We start from the raw sequence: 16649 nt of genomic DNA, 5'->3' as shown, positions 1-16649 counted from the left end.
TATATATATATATATATATATATAGATATATATATATATATATATATATATCTATATATATATATATCTATATATATATATATATATAGATATATATATCTATATCTATCTATCTATCTATCTATCTATATATAGTGTATATATATATATATATATGGTGTGTATGTGTGTATATATATATATATATATATATATATGCAATGGAGTATTACTCAGCAATCAAAAAGAATGAAATCTTGTCATTTGCAACTATGTGGATGAATTGGAGGGTATTATACTAAGTGAAATTAGTCAGTCAGAGAAAGACAAATAACATATGACTTCACTCATATGAGGACAAAACAGATGAACATAAGGGAAATAAACAAAAGTAATACAAAAACAAGGAGGGGGACAAAACATAAGAGACTAATAATTTTGGAGAACAAACGGAGGGTTACTGGAGAGGTTGTGGGAGGGGGGATGGGCTAAATGGGTAAGGTCCATTAAGGAATCTACTTCTGAAATCATTGTTGCACTATACGCTAACTAAATTGGATGTAAATTAAAAAAATAAAATTAAATTAAACAAAAGACAGTAACATGTTAAAAAAAGACTTAAACATAAGGCTGAAAACTGTAAAAATCCTAGAAGAAAACATAGGGGAAAAGTTTCATGACAGTGGTTTTGGTAATACATTTTCTGATATGACAGCAAAAGTACCAGCAACAAAAGCAAAAATAGACAAGTGGGACTACATCAAACTAAAAAGCATTTGTATAGCAATGGAAGCAATCAACAGAGTCAAAGGCAACCAAAGGAATGGAAGAAAGTATTTGCAAACCATGTATCTGATAAGAGGTTTCATTGTGTGTGTGTGTGTGTGTGTGTGTGTTTTCTTTAGAATAAAATTACCAATAGTTTAGTAAAAGAAGGAATTAACAAATATTTTTAACTCTTTTTGAAGTGTATTATCATAATACCTCACACATATGCTGTTCACCATAGAAAATAAACAAATGAATCCAAGTGTAAAGGGTCTTTTCCATAACTATAAATGAGTACTTGAAGGAGGGCAACCAGATAAAAAGGAGTCAATATAAAGATAAATGAAAAAAGTACAACATGAGAGATGTAGAAGGGAAAAATGATTGATGTAGAAACTTAAAGCAATAACACTAATATAAATGGCGAATTGGGAATGGGATGTAGTGGCTAGAAAAGAGATTTGTTTTTTAGAGACAAAAATTATTGATGTTAAATTTTTATTCACAAGAACCCCTAAAATCTACTAAAATATTGTCTTGAAAGACTTTGGGAAGAATTCCCTGAATGTGGAGTTTTGCCATGGCTCTGAATCAAACTACTCTTGATGGGATTTTATCTCTACTTTTTGTTACTCTATGACTTTATGTTATTTGATCTCTTTCTGCCTCAAATATATTATTTGCAAAATGGAGCTTATATGTATATAAATATTAGTATAAAATGGGTATATTACATGTAATATATAGACATGGAATGAGTATTATAACAGTACTTCTATGTAGGGTAACCTCTATAGGGTTTTTCTAAGGGCTAAATGAATCACCCTATTTGCTGCAGATATTGCCAAAGGACCGCCATATGTCATATACCCATTTTTCTATTCTTCCTTCTTAGAAAGAAGAACTGCAATTTGAATGGAAGTAGTGATGTACTCGTCTCAGAAAACATTTCCAGGTTCTTTTAAGAATGGTGACCAAGTGACACAGATCTGACTAATGATATAAGCAGAAATGATTGGATGCTGGCTCATTCCCAAAAGCCCACAGAAGTGGTTGGGGGGAAGATGGTAGACTCATCTGTCAGGCACTATCTTCCTCATTCTTCCCACTTGGAATACTGCTATCAAACCAGGAGAACAGAACGTTTCTTAGGGCCATAAGAACAATCGTCAAGCCTTAAGGAACCATAGAGAAAACATAGAAAGAATCTGAACCTGGTGCTCTTGTGGAGTTCACTTGAACAAAGCCTGGGATGTCTACCTGCATGGTGGCTTGTTTTTGTGTTCTATAGGGAGCTCAAGCCCTTCCAGATTTGATTCTCTAATGTGCAAATGAACCAATGGTAACCAATATGATATATAAGGAATTTGGAACAATCACTACACTCTAAATTTCTTCCCTAAATATGTTTTGAAAGTATCCACATACAGGTGATCCAAGAGCTCTCCTTCCTTAGTCAACTGGCTAGACAAAATGATGGGAGTGATTTGTACGAAACTGTATGATGCTACATTTTCCAAACAGTAAAGATGGTAAAACAAGTTAATAAAGAAATAATTGCAAATAATCTTTATTTGTAATTGTTATAGATAAATAATGGCAACACAGTTAAAACCCAAACAGCATTAATATAAAGAATTTTAATGATGTATATTAGGATTTTCTTTTTATTTTCAGACATACAGGCTGTAACTTGTTTTTTGTTTTGCCTTGTTTTGCTTCATGTAATGTTTAGTTTATGTGATTTTTAATCCACCAGTTCTTAAATGTGTATTGTCTTTTCTGCATACATAGTCATGTGGATAGTGGGTTAATGTCAAGGATGTTAACTGATAGTGTTTTTGATAAATTCCTTGGTACAACTTCCTTAGTGGGCCTATTTTACCAATGAGTGGTCAATTTGCCTTTGGCACAACTGATTCTTACATTTCAAGTATCTTCATGATAGGTACCAATTACCACAGTAAAGAAAGTCTGTGTTGATCTCAATCATTGTGACAGTAAGACCTTTGCACTGTATTTATTTTGTCATTATATTAACCCAAATTTTTCTTTTCTAACCAGTTCAGGATTGTATTACTATCCCATAGAACAAGAGACACCCTTTAACAGACTCCTATGACTCCTATCAAGGACCAAAGTAGAATATTAGAAAGTATTTCCAGATATTGGAATTAAGGGAAACCCCGTAAGATGTCATTGATACTTATTTGATTTTGAAAATGAGTGTATCACATTTATAACTGCATATGTACTAAGTGCTGACAATGTTATAGCACTGTTATATGTAATGGTATATATTGATAATGATTCTTCTTGGGTGAGGACACTCCATATAGACATCATATCCTTTTTTTTTTTTTTTTACTTTACTAATCTTTTAGAAAAACAGAACTCTGATTTATTCAATGACTTCAAAAAGCACAGTACAGAAACGGTGTTATCTTTGTCATTCAGGCATTTGAGAGTGTAGAGCAATCAAGTAGGTATAGAGGCGCACAGTTCTGCCTAATTTTACCACTAATCTTTTTTTTCAGTAATCTCCTGAATAATTCCCTTAATTTACATTGCGTTGAGTACTTGAAGACAGCTCTTCTCAGCCTGAAGACACATCCTGACACTTTAGAAACAATGTAACTGTGGTCTCAGATGCTTTATGTCCCTTAAACCTCATTTTCTCTACAGTGTTTACAATAGGCAATGTAGGTGATAAAGTGACAAAGGATTAGATTACATAATAACAAAATCTGAGGAAATTAAATATTATTTAAAAATAAACTTTATAAGGAAGAATAAAAACATGCATTATTTTTTTATTCCGGAAGTAGATGTGACCCTGAATATAGATGGATACAGCATAGATCAAGAGTTTGGATTTTAAAAGGGGGTTTATGCAGACTATTTTTTTATCATAATACACATTTTTAAATGTTATAATCTCATTACAAAAATTAAGTGTTTTGTAATTTTGTAATGCAATATAAAAAATAAACTGAAATAGCAAAATTCAAACACTCTGAAGACAGAGGTTTTCCTTTTGCGTAAATTTATAAAATAGCTACAGAATGATTTTTTTCTTTTATAGTAAGGAGATATAAAATACAAAATTAAGAAGCTAAAGTGAGCAACAAAGCAAATGTTAAGTTGCTGACTATTTATATTAAAATGAATATGTCCATTTAATTTTAAATTTCTATAATCATTTATTTTTTTTAATTTTTTTTCAACGTTTATTTATTTTTGGGACAGAGAGAGACAGAGCATGAACGGGGGAGGGGCAGAGAGAGAGGGAGACACAGAATCAGAAACAGGCTCCAGGCTCTGAGCCATCAGCCCAGAGCCTGACGCGGGGCTCGAACTCATGGACCGCGAGATCGTGACCTGGCTGAAGTCGGACGCTCAACCGACTGCGCCACCCAGGCGCCCCTATAATCATTTATTTTTTATTAAAACTGGCATTGTCAATTGCCACTTGGCATTATATCATTTATCCAGAAAACAATAATTAGATTATGACAATGGACCCTGTACATATTGGTTTTTGAAAGGCTTTACGGAACCCAACAGCTCCCATTTCAACATTTTCACGTGGGTGAGTTTTAATCATTCTTGTTTTCCATTTACACATGAGATTTTGTTTCTATTGGGGGAAAAAAAAGTCAAATGGCTTGGTATAATCTCTTTAATTCTTTCTCCTCACACCCATGTCCACGCCTACCCACCAGTCTTCATCTTTTCTCAGTGGTGCTCTTCTTGCCATCAACTATCCTAGTCAGGAATAGTTTGTCATCACATAGGCTTTAAGGATTCACATGCATGAATTTGACTGCTTCCCATAGAATGGAAATTTTATTTTTCTGATACTCTTTCATCAATTTGAAGGACAAATTATCCTCAAAGGGGCAGAAGGGTAAGCAAAATCTCAGGAGAAACAGTTCTCCCTGAAATGTATGATACATTCTTTAAAATGGGAATGGTATTTCCTGATCATCTTTTCTGAATAATTATTGTTATTTTGTAGAGCATGTTAAAATAAAAGTTTTCACTTTATTGTCATAGCAGTACTGTAGATAATGATGATATATGTGAGCCATAATGTCTTTCAGGAGAATAATTTTGATGTAATTCTGCACGGCACCATAGAGACACATGATAGCTCTCTTTCTGTTTACGAAGAATTATAAAGTGAAGAGTTTAGAATGTATGTGGAAACGAATTTCTAAAATCACATTATAAATGTTCTTCTATCAATAGCACCACTCATGAAATTGAATGTCATCTATTGGCATGTGTTCAGAAGATATTTGGATTTACTAAAGGTATGATTGAAAACATTCACTTCATAGACACCTAGAAGCAATGAAAAATGCATAACATTATGTAAGCTAAACTACTAAGATCAATTTATTCTTTCTGGATGATGATTCTTTCCTTTAACAAATTATATATAAGTTTATCTTTTAACATTTTATTGATAAATACTCAGTCTTCAAATCGATTCATCCATAATCATATAGACTTTAAAAAATAGAGTAGAAGAGGTTACAGTGGGAGAGAACCAAAGCATAAGAGACTCTTAAAAACTGAGAACAAACTGAGGGTTGATGGGGGGTGGGAGGGAGGGGAGGGTGGGTGATGGGTATTGAGGAGGGCACCTGTTGGGATGAGCACTGGGTGTTGTATGGAAACGAATTTGACAATAAATTTCATATAGTGAAAAAAAAATTTTAAAAATAAAAAAATAAAATATAGAGTAGAAAAACAAAATAATGCAAGAATACAGCTAGAGTGATCTTATATACATATTATTTAGAAAAAGAATATCAATACAGTGAGAATGGATTATTTTTTACTAGCAACACTAGCATGCCAGGAATAATATTGGTAATAATTAATAAATAATTATAATTATAATTATAATTATAATTTAATAATAATAATAATTTGGTCATAATATTCTCTGAAGATCTGCTTTGGTTTTATTTTCTTTTTTAAAAACACACAGATTCTACAAAAATTGTTTATCAATCTTAAGTGTAATTTAAAAGATAATGGATATTATCCTTCATTGCAAACATATCTACTATATATTTGTATACATACACGTACACACAGATATATACATGTAGATAGATAGACAGATAATTTTTTATCTTTCCCTACTAAGGAAGTAGCGTACTTATCATGTTCTCATGTTCTGTTTTTTTTTTTCTTGTATATTTGCTTTTTTATTTTTTAGCACTCTGCAAAAATGTGAATATTAGCTCATTTTCTCCATTTTAACGATAACAAAAATTAAAGTAATGGAACATATGGAGGACATAAGTTTTACCTGTAGAATTATATTTACCTATGTTACATTAGCACAATTCCATATTCTACAGAAGGGTCTCATGTTCTGCATTAGGCAATGTAGGAGAGCCATATGGTTGCAGTAAATTAATATTTTTCCATTTAAATAGTATTTTCCTTCATCGGTCTGAATGAGAGTATGCATTTCCACAGAGTTATTTCAATGGAATATACCTACAGCTGAAAGAATCTGCTCTCTGTTAAAGAATGAAAATAAAAATCAGTTATTCTGATTGTTCCCATTATGGTAAAATGGTAGACTGTTTTGTCTAAAGGTGTGGCTATTCCTAATCAAATGATTCTGAGTTACTTAGAGATGACTCTCTTTGTCTTTGGGTCCTAGTTGGTTGATTGATTAAATTGCATTGAATTTCTACTGTAAATATAATGTATTAACTTAAACTGAATTTGCTCATAAAAATATCTTACTGAACTACCATCCCTGTGTGTTTATTTTGTGTCTGTGTGAGAGAACAGCTCTTTGTCACCTCAGAGGAAAGTTTTAGCACTTCTTTTCAAAATTATTAACATCTTGGGTATAGCAGTGTTCTTATATATATAGTCTTATTTATTTCCAAAATATTTTACTGATACCACTACCCTACTCATCTTAGTCAAACTGAGGCAAAAACCAAAGTCAATGGCTTTCACACTTTTCCTCCAGGGGATAATGTAATACATAATCAATACTACTTTTGTAAAATCCCAGGGATTTTGTCCCTGAATAGATAATTAGGAAACATGCAAAGAATGGGGTTTCAAAAATTGATAAGGTAAACATGTTAGACTAAAAACAAATAAATGGCTTGCAATTACAAATTAATCAAAGAGAATGAAGATTAAAAGATGAAAAAAAAATGTCAAGGGAACTTTCTAAAGGTTATACTTACAGTTGCAATTATTATCAACTGTCTTGTCAAATCTATTGAAGTATACTTCACAAATTAAGGTTAATTCTATTTGTTAAACTTCATATTATCTAGCACATAATGCTTTGCTCCATTTTACTGAGAAATTTCAATTAAAAAATAATACTACAAGTGTATTTTCAACTCTCTGTTTTACTAAGCCTTTCAGGTGTCTAATAGAGCCTGATCAAGAGAATTGTACCTTCATGTTTTAGCAATGTAAATTCAGCTTCAAAAACATCTAACTGATTCTGACTCTACTATTTGAATAGACAAGAGCGTGTTTAGTAACTGCAAAATATCGGGCAGTTTACTAAACTGGAAAAGACAAGAGTACTTAATGCTGTGTAAAAATGAAACTTGCCTTGACTGATTCTGTTAACTGTTATGGATAGTTATCCAAACTAGCATCTAAAGTAATCAAATACAAGGTTATACACTATTGAACTAAATGTCTCTGATTTGACATGGGAATAATAAGCGATATGACCCAAATTGTGTTTGACCACAGATTTACAGTGTATAAGGTGGGGAATAGAAACCTCCTGGTAGCTGCAATGACTTCCAATACTGACCACCAGGACTTAGTGCAGACTCCACAGATTAAGGATGTAACCAAATTAATGTGAGTTTGCTTCCTGATGCATTACTGATAGAGACTGTAACAGCTAGAGTTGTCACACAAAGGAAACTTTATTGGGATCAAGTAAGGAGATCACAGCAAATAACTCCCAAAGCAGTGACTCTCTGAGTGGGGGTGAGTAGGTTTCTTTAATTTAGGATTAGGATAGATATTCAGTAAAGGAGTTTTATTATCATATGTAAAGTTGGGTGTAAGGTTGCACAGGGTTACTTAGAAAGCATGCCTACATGCTTGTGCTATGTTATGTTAATAAAACTTGTTCTTCTGCTGGGTGGTGATTTTAACATTGTACTGAAGGAGAGGTAATTGTAGGACAAGAGCAAGGGGCTATGGGCATGCTCTGACAGCTGGTATGAATTGGATGGGGTTTGGGGCTCCTTATCTCAAGTAAGGAATGAAGAGTCTTGATTACTTCTGAAACAGCACTGGGAGTTTTAGCACTGATTTATTGTCTCTGATATGGTTAGGCTACTTCCTGGCCTGGAAGAGACTGTTAGTTTTTGCATTCCCTTTATTCCCTTAAAATCTTTAATTATTAAGGTTTTGTATTTCTTTGTAATTCTAATGCCTTCTTGAAAGTTCTGCAATAATTGTGCTAGAGAAAATAGACACAGTAAGACATAGATTATAGAAAATAGCTTGAGGTGTAGAATGACTTGTCTTGTATGTGTCATAAAGGCTATGTCTTTCTTTCTTTTGGAGGACCCCTAACTTTGCTTACAATGGCACAATCTCCAATAAGACTGCCCTTACTTCAGAGACCAGGTGCTGACTCCAGGGCCCCTAGGTCAACTTCAGAAACCAGGGGCTAACTCAAGTATTCATAGAATGTTTCTGACCAATTGGCTACAAATTTGGGGCTTCCTACTGATCACTCAGGTATGACAATTCACTAGAAAGACTCAGTGAACTCAGAGACATCCTCGACTTACAATTGCAATTTTATTAAAACAAAAAGGATACAGGTCAGGGTCATGAACATAGTGAGGTCTAGGAGGGCTCAAACTTGAAGCTTCCATGTTTTCTCTTTGGTGTCAAGACATGTCACCCTCCCCTCCCCCACGAGCAGTTTGATGCATAACAGTATGCACAGAATATTGTTAACTAGGGAAGCTGACTTTTGTTCATTACAAAAACAGGCTAGATGGCATCATTGGTCACATAATTTGAACTTAATCTCCAGCCCCTATCTTCTCCAAGGAGGTCAGGTTTATATCACCTGGATCAGAGCTCCAAACTTCTGATCACTTGGTTGATCTTTCTGGCAGGCCACCCCCTACCCCCAACCATCTTATTTACATAAAGTATCTAGGTACCCACCAAGAGTCACCTTATGAGCACAGACTAATGTGTGATCTTGGGTATCTCACTGTGAATAACAGAGATGATCTATCACTCAAGAAATAACAAGGGTTTACAGTTTCCCTTCCAGGAATCATGATAAAAGCCAGCAATTTTTTTTTTTTTTATTATAAAATAGTTATGGCCGGGGCGCCTGGGTGGCGCAGTCGGTTAAGCGTCCGACTTCGGCCAGGTCACGATCTCACGGTCCGGTTCGAGCCCCGCGTCGGGCTCTGGGCTGATGGCTCAGAGCCTGGAGCCTGTTTCTGATTCTGTGTCTCCCTCTCTCTCTGCCCCTCCCCCGTTCATGCTCTGTGTCTCTCTGTCCCAAAAATATAAATAAATAAACGTTGAAAAAAAATAAAATTTAAAATAGTTATGGAGCAGATACAGGCCTGTTCTCAGTATGGCAATGAAGGAGTCTAGCTTTTTGGGCATCTAATTTAAAAAAAATGATACAGAAATGTACTTTGTAGCTACCATCATATCAAATTATTATATCATTGTTACTTTTATAATAATAGTTATATTACATTGGATAGAAACATAAGCTGGGTTATATTAAAATTGGTTTTGCAATATATATCAGTTTTCAAAAAATCCAGCTCCAACAATGTGATCACATTCAAGAAAAAAAAAAACTTGAATAGTTTAAAAACTATTCTTAAGGTCATTAGCTCTCCAAAGCTTCCTGGTTTTTTGTTTTCCTTTCAATTATGCCTATCTCCAAAAGATTAAAAATTTCTCATAGGCTTGTAAGACTAGGTAACATTCATGCTTGTGTCCATTTTTGTTTGTTTTTTAATTTATATGTGGTGATCCAATGACATTCTTTACTAAACCACTAAAGGGTAAAAAAGATAAATATACAAAAATAGAAAAAAAGTAGAAACCTTAACTTGCAGTAAAAGAGGTGTACCTTTTTGAGGGAATGTAAGAAAAATGCTTTCATAAAAAAGCAATCTTAAGAAAACAGCAATCTCTAAAATTCATGTGACATGCTCCATAAATCATTCTAGTTCATTTTTATATCTACTTTTAAAAAAGAAAACATCTCTAAAAATGAAATGCCTTTGTGATGTGGTAAATATTCAATTAAGACTTGGGCTTTAAAGCAACATAAACGCATATAAGTAATTTTCAGAATTTTTAACTAAAATTATAATTCAAATTGTACAAGTAAAAGCTGTAGAAAATTATTTCAGAAATAAATGCTTACTGCCTGTGAAGTATTGGATGCTATTACAAAATATGATCATCTATATTAGCCAACATTCTCCAGAGAAACAGAACTAATGGGATAGATAGATAGATGATAGATAGATATATATAGGTATAGGTATAGATTAGATATAGATATAGATAGATATATAAATAGATATAAACAGATTTATCTATATTTATATTAAAGGTGATTTATTATAATTAATTGACTCATGATTATGGGGGTTGGTAAGTCCAAAATTTGTAGTGTAGCCCAGCAGGCCAGAGATCCAAGAAACCCAATGCTGCAGTTCTAGTCCAAAGGCTTATAGGCAGAGATCCCAGAGAGCTGATTGTGCAGCTGAAATCCAAAAGTAATCTATTCGAGAATACTTTCTTTCTCCAGGAGGTCATTTTCTGTTCTATTCAGGGCTTCAGCTGATTTGGGAAGGTCCACCCACATTGTAGAACTCAATCTACTTACTGAATTTCACCAATTTAAAAATTAATCACAGCAAAAAACACACTCCAACTTGATCCATAAAATTAACTATCACATTCTCAGACTACTGGGCAATATTCAGTTATCAGGATAGCTATCTTAACACAAATTATTGACATGCAGTTCCTAAATTGTTTTCAGATATTAATATTTCAGTAACTAAGCACTGACATGCCTGTGTGTATGTGTATGTGTGTGTGTGTGTGTGTGTGTGTGTGTGTGTGTGATTGTAGACTAACCATAAATTCTCTATGGAGTAAACAATGAGAAGTGATAGACAACTTTATTTTTTAGCCCTTCTGTACTGGGTTTGATTTTATAAGAAATAAATATTAATTTTATTTTTTAATTAGTGCACATACAATATAAAAATTAAATGCATTTTTTTACAAATTGACAGAAAATACTATATTCTGTATATTTCAGAGTTCACCTACTCCTTCTAGATATAGTATTTCATTTGAGTATCAACTCCAACCCCATATAATCAAGAAAAGTGTGGTATGGCCAAGGAAGCACTCCACACACCCAGCAGTTTGCCTGGGCTCACTTCTTACTCTGGGTAAAATTTTGGAAGAAATCATATAAACTCTCTAACCTTCAGGTTTCAAATATGTAGGCATGCAAATAATTTGATTAAAAATCAAATAAATTCAAGTGTGTTAAATCATTTTGTAAACTGTGAACACACATTAACCAATGTGGGTCAAATTGATGCCGAAGTTCACATAACTAATAAGTAGTGTAAGTAGGGAAAAAAATCTTGTTGGCCTGGTTTTTTTACCTAGTGCCCTTTCTCATATAATAAACACAATTCCTGCAGATCAAATGCACCATCTTTCAAATGCAGTACCAGATAGATTAATCTATTCTTAAGAATTACTAAAATATCAGCAGCATTAGTAATGTTATCGTTGTGGTGGTGGTATTGGCAAACACCAGTTTACACAGTGAAACATGCTACTTTTAGTTCTCACACTTGATAACTACTCTCAGCCAACATCCATTTAAAACACACATAATGAATGCATCCTATTTGGAAGTCATACCCAGGACTTTACTTCTTATATGCGTTGGGGCCTGGGAGATGGGGCAGATTTATCGTGTGTTTAAAAAGTTGAACAATGCTGGGGGCGCCTGGGTGGCGCAGTCGGTTGAGCGTCCGACTTCAGCCAGGTCACGATCTCCCGGTCCGGGAGTTTGAGCCCCGCGTCAGGCTCTGGGCTGATGGCTCAGAGCCTGGAGCCTGTTTCCGATTCTGTGTCTCCCTCTCTCTCTGCCCCTCCCCCGTTCATGCTCTGTCTCTCTCTGTCCGAAAAATAAATAAAAACGTTGAAAAAAAAGTTGAACAATGCTGAGTTGGAGATAAGGGTCGAATATTGAACTCTCTATAGACCAGAAATCTCTCATATAAGCTAATCTGGGAATCTGTTTATGAAGAGAATAAAAATAAACACACTATATTAAGAGTGACTAGAATATGTATACATAAATGAAAATTATTTTGCAAAGGGTGAAATGTGGTACTCCATCAATAAAATCATGATTCCAGAAACCCTAGACTATGGATCATTTCTTTATGAAAATTAAATGTTGGGGGTACCTGGGTGGCTGTCAGTTAAGCGTCCCACTTGGGCTCAGGTCATGATTTCTTGTGGTTCTTGAGTTTGAGCCTCACATGGGGCTCTGTGCTGACACCTTGGAGCCTGGAGCTTGCTTCGGATTCTGTGTCTCCCTCTCTCTCTGCCCTCCCCCGCTCACGCTCTGTTCCTCTCCTTCAAAAATGAATAAATATTTAAAAAATTTAATAAAACTAAATATGGAAGGAAAAACATTCTTTTAGTTTTAAAAAGTTTGCCTTAAAAAAGTTTGTCATATCTTACATATTTAAAACCCAAATCATTTAAAACCAGATCAATACACAGTGGTAAAATTGAAGGTGTAGGACCCAGATAAATAGATAAAAAGATAATCTACTCAGTAACAAGGTACTTTATGCTTTGTCTCTAAAATTAAGACAGTAATTGTATTTTCCTTAAAACAGTATTTCAAGCATTAAGGCAGGTGATATATTAAAAATGCTTAAAGCGGCAAATGATACTCAATACACGTTGCCTATTACTATCACTATGATATTTAAACTTGTAAAGGGAATGTTGTGGTAGAGTCATTCAACTTTCATTTATGCCTCACAGTCATCATTTGATAATGAGTTAAGTTAATTAACTAACTTGAATCTCCTCTAACTCTTGAAGTTAATGGTCTTCCACCATTTCTGAAACTATCGTGCTTGGGAAATGTTAATAAAAAGAATCCCTTTTCGATAAGAACCAATTAGAAACAAGTAATTAATCTGTGCTAGAAAGAATAGATATAAAATGTTCCAGGGTCTTTATGCTTGGGTCTAATCACAGTTTTTAAAAACTACACATGAATTGAGTCAATTTAAGATGCTATTAAGCAGAATTTCCATTCTGTTGGGAGGCTTGAAAATGGACAATATAAAAAGAACGTTTATAGTGTTCATGGCATGTTGTCTTCTCAACCAAACACTTTGTATAGGGAAAGCTGCAACATAACTATTTTTGATAAATGTGTGCGAAAGTTGGCAAATACATTTTTGTCTGGTAAATGCTATAGTGTAGACAGTAAAAACCTGGAGAGGAAAATTTCAAAACAGAACAAACAAATGTAGGTAGAGGAAGAATTGCTTGCTATTCTTTATTTTCCTCCTTTTTTGATACCATGTTATCTTGCTTGGCCGTGATGTTATTTTGGTTTATATATGTATAAATAAATACTAACTAAAATAGATTTTTGTTTATACATGTGTATATACATATTTACTTATTGTGGATAGTTTAGCTAAACTACTCCATGGTAATGCCCCCCTGGAATCATTTGTTTGGACAAGTGGCCAGCAGGGATCCTAAACTAACACTAGCCCATCATACATATCCACCATGCTCTAAATAACAGCTTGCAGAGTCATAAACAATGCAAGTTCCTGATATGACTTCCCCCAGAGCCCTTGTGATCAAAATCTCCTTTGCTTCCTAGGGCTTTCCCCCATGTGAACCCCTTAGATAGGATCCTATAAAGCTTACAAAATGGATGAAATACCGGGGCTCCTGGGTGGCTCAGTCGGTTAAGCGTCCGACTTCTACTTAGGTCACGATCTCGCAGTCCGTGAGTTTGAGCCCCACGTCGGGCTCTGGGCTGATGGCTCAGAGCCTGGAGCCTGCTTCCGATTCTGTGTCTCCCTCTCTCTCTCTGCCCTTCCCCATTCATGCTCTGTCTCCCTCTGTCTCAAAAATAAATAAACATTAGAAAAAAAATGGATGAAATACCTAAATGTGAAATAGGAATCCATCAAAATCCAACAGAAGAAAACAGGCAGCAACCTCTTTGACCTCGGCCACAGCAATCTCTTACTTGACATGTCTCCAGAGGCAAAGGAAACAGAAGCAAAAATGAACTATTAGGACCTCATCAGTATAAAAAAAACTTCTGCACAGTGAAGGAAACAATCAACTGAACTAAAAGGCAGCCAACAAGGGGGAAAGGACATTTGCGAACTAAAAGGCAGCCAACAGAAGGGGAAGATATTTGCAATTGACATAAGGGTTAGTATCCAAAATTTGTAAAGAACTTATTAAACTTAACACCCCCAAAACAAATAATCCAGTGAAGAAATGATCAAAAGGTGTGAACACTTTGCCACAGAAAATATCCAGATGGCTAAGAGACACATGGAAAGATGTTCATCAACATCACTCATCATCAGAGAAATGCAAATCAAAAACACAATGAGATATCACCTCACACATGTCAGAATGGCTAAAATTAACAACTCAGGAACCAAAAGATGTTGGCCATGATGCTAAGAAAGGGGAACCCTTTGTACTGTTTTTGGGAATGCAAACTGGTGCAGCCACTCTGGAAAACATTGTGGAGGTTCCTCAAAAAATTAAAAATAGAACTACTCTATGACCCAGCAATTGCATGATTAGGTATTTAACCAAAGGATACAAAAATGCTGATTTCAAAGGGCACATGCACTCCAATGTTTATAGCAGCCCTATCAACAATAGCCAAATTATAGAAGGAGCCCAAATTTCCATCTATTGATGAATGGATAAAGAATATGCGGTGTATATGTACAATGGAATATTACTTGGCAATCAAAAAGAATGAAATCTTGCTATTTGCAACAACATGGATGGAACTAGAGTGTATTATGCTAAGCAAAATAAGACCATCAACAAAAGACAAATATGTGATTTCACTCATGTGAAATTTAAGAAACAAAACAGTTGAACATAGGGGAAGGGAAGGAAAAATAAGACAAAACCAGAGAGGGAGGCAAACCTTAAGAGACTCTTAAATAGAACAAACTGAGGGTGGTTGGAGGGGCGGTGGGTGGAAGGATGGACTGACTGGGTGAAGGGCATTAACAAGGGCACTTGTTGGGATGAGCACTGGGTGTTCTATGTAAGTGAAGGATCGCTGAGTTCTACTATGAAACCAATATTACACTGTGTATTAACTAACTTGAATTTAACTAAATAAATTTTTAAAAATTAAAAAAGAAAAAAAATAAATTGACCAATCTGGATTTAGCCTGGGAACCCCAAAGCACTCCACCTATAGACCCTAATAAATGCATGTATCCCAGGTCCTATTCCGCTCTGCCTGTTTTGTTCTGTGTACTTTTGCCAGGGCCTGTAATATTTTTCTATTTCTATTTCTCTTGTGGTCTTTTGTTGAATTTTGACTCACTGTCAGGCTCCCTGTGATTCACTTAACAAATATTAATTTAATAAAATCATAACGTATCCAAATAAATGTAACATGTGAAAAGCATAAATGTAAAAATGTCCTTCAACATTTTTGTAACTCATTCTTCCTACACATACAATATCACTATCCTCTTCAAAACCATAGTTAATAGCTTTCTCTGTACTTTTTCTGAACAATTTTATATTTGCATCTAAGGAAAATATTTATGTATAGACATCATTTTCACTCGGTTCCTTTTTTTTTTAAGCACGTTTCTTTTGTTTTGCAATTTACTTGTTATGGTAACTGATTTGTCTTGCTGATCTTTTCAACATTTATCTAATGGAAGAGCACACAGAATTTCCTTATGTAGTTATGTAAAACTGAATATGTTTCCTTTGAAGGAGAGGAATACTCAATAGTGGACTTATCAACAAAAAGCATTTATGAAAATTAGAAGGATAAAAAGAATGGGTAGCACAGGTGAGCTTCTGACACTGGTTTTCAGAATGTGTACGGCATTCTGAGCAACAGGAAATGTGAACTTAGAGCAGCTCCATATGAAATAAATCATTTGAGATTGTTAAGAGATTAAGTATCTCATATACCAACTTGTTCAAGTTTTATAAGGCCCTAAATAACAATTTTAAGTAGAGCAATTAATTTTTTTCTTCATTAACTTTAATTATGCTTAGAAGCCTAGAAGTCTTGGAGCAACCTCAAAAAACAAGCCTGCTTACTAAGTCTATTCCCACGTTTTCACAAATCACAGTGACACCAAAATCATCAGTGTGGGCCTCATGAAAAAGAAAAACAAAGAAACCGTAGAAATCTACATACAGTATCCTAGTTTAAGGTTATAATTAAATAAAAATTGAAGCAAAGGAAGTAATTACTGATTTCATACTGTCCTAATATTCTTAATATATCCCTCTATGTAATAAGATATTTTAAGTATAGAGATTTTCTAAAAAAATTAATATCTTGAAGAAAATATTGAAATGGCAGCCAACAGGTGTTCACAAGGTGCAACTTATTAATGACTATGCATTTCCACTATGATAATGGCAACAAATAGGACACTTTGTTGTTATTAAACACCATAACACTAACATATAAATTAAAATATTATTAATATATGAATACATTAATATGTTCATATCTCTGTTTT

This window comes from Felis catus, chromosome B1 (genome assembly GCF_018350175.1).
Source record: "Felis catus isolate Fca126 chromosome B1, F.catus_Fca126_mat1.0, whole genome shotgun sequence".
Lineage (NCBI taxonomy): Eukaryota > Metazoa > Chordata > Mammalia > Carnivora > Felidae > Felis > Felis catus.
Note: the sequence above shows the minus strand (reverse complement) of the source record.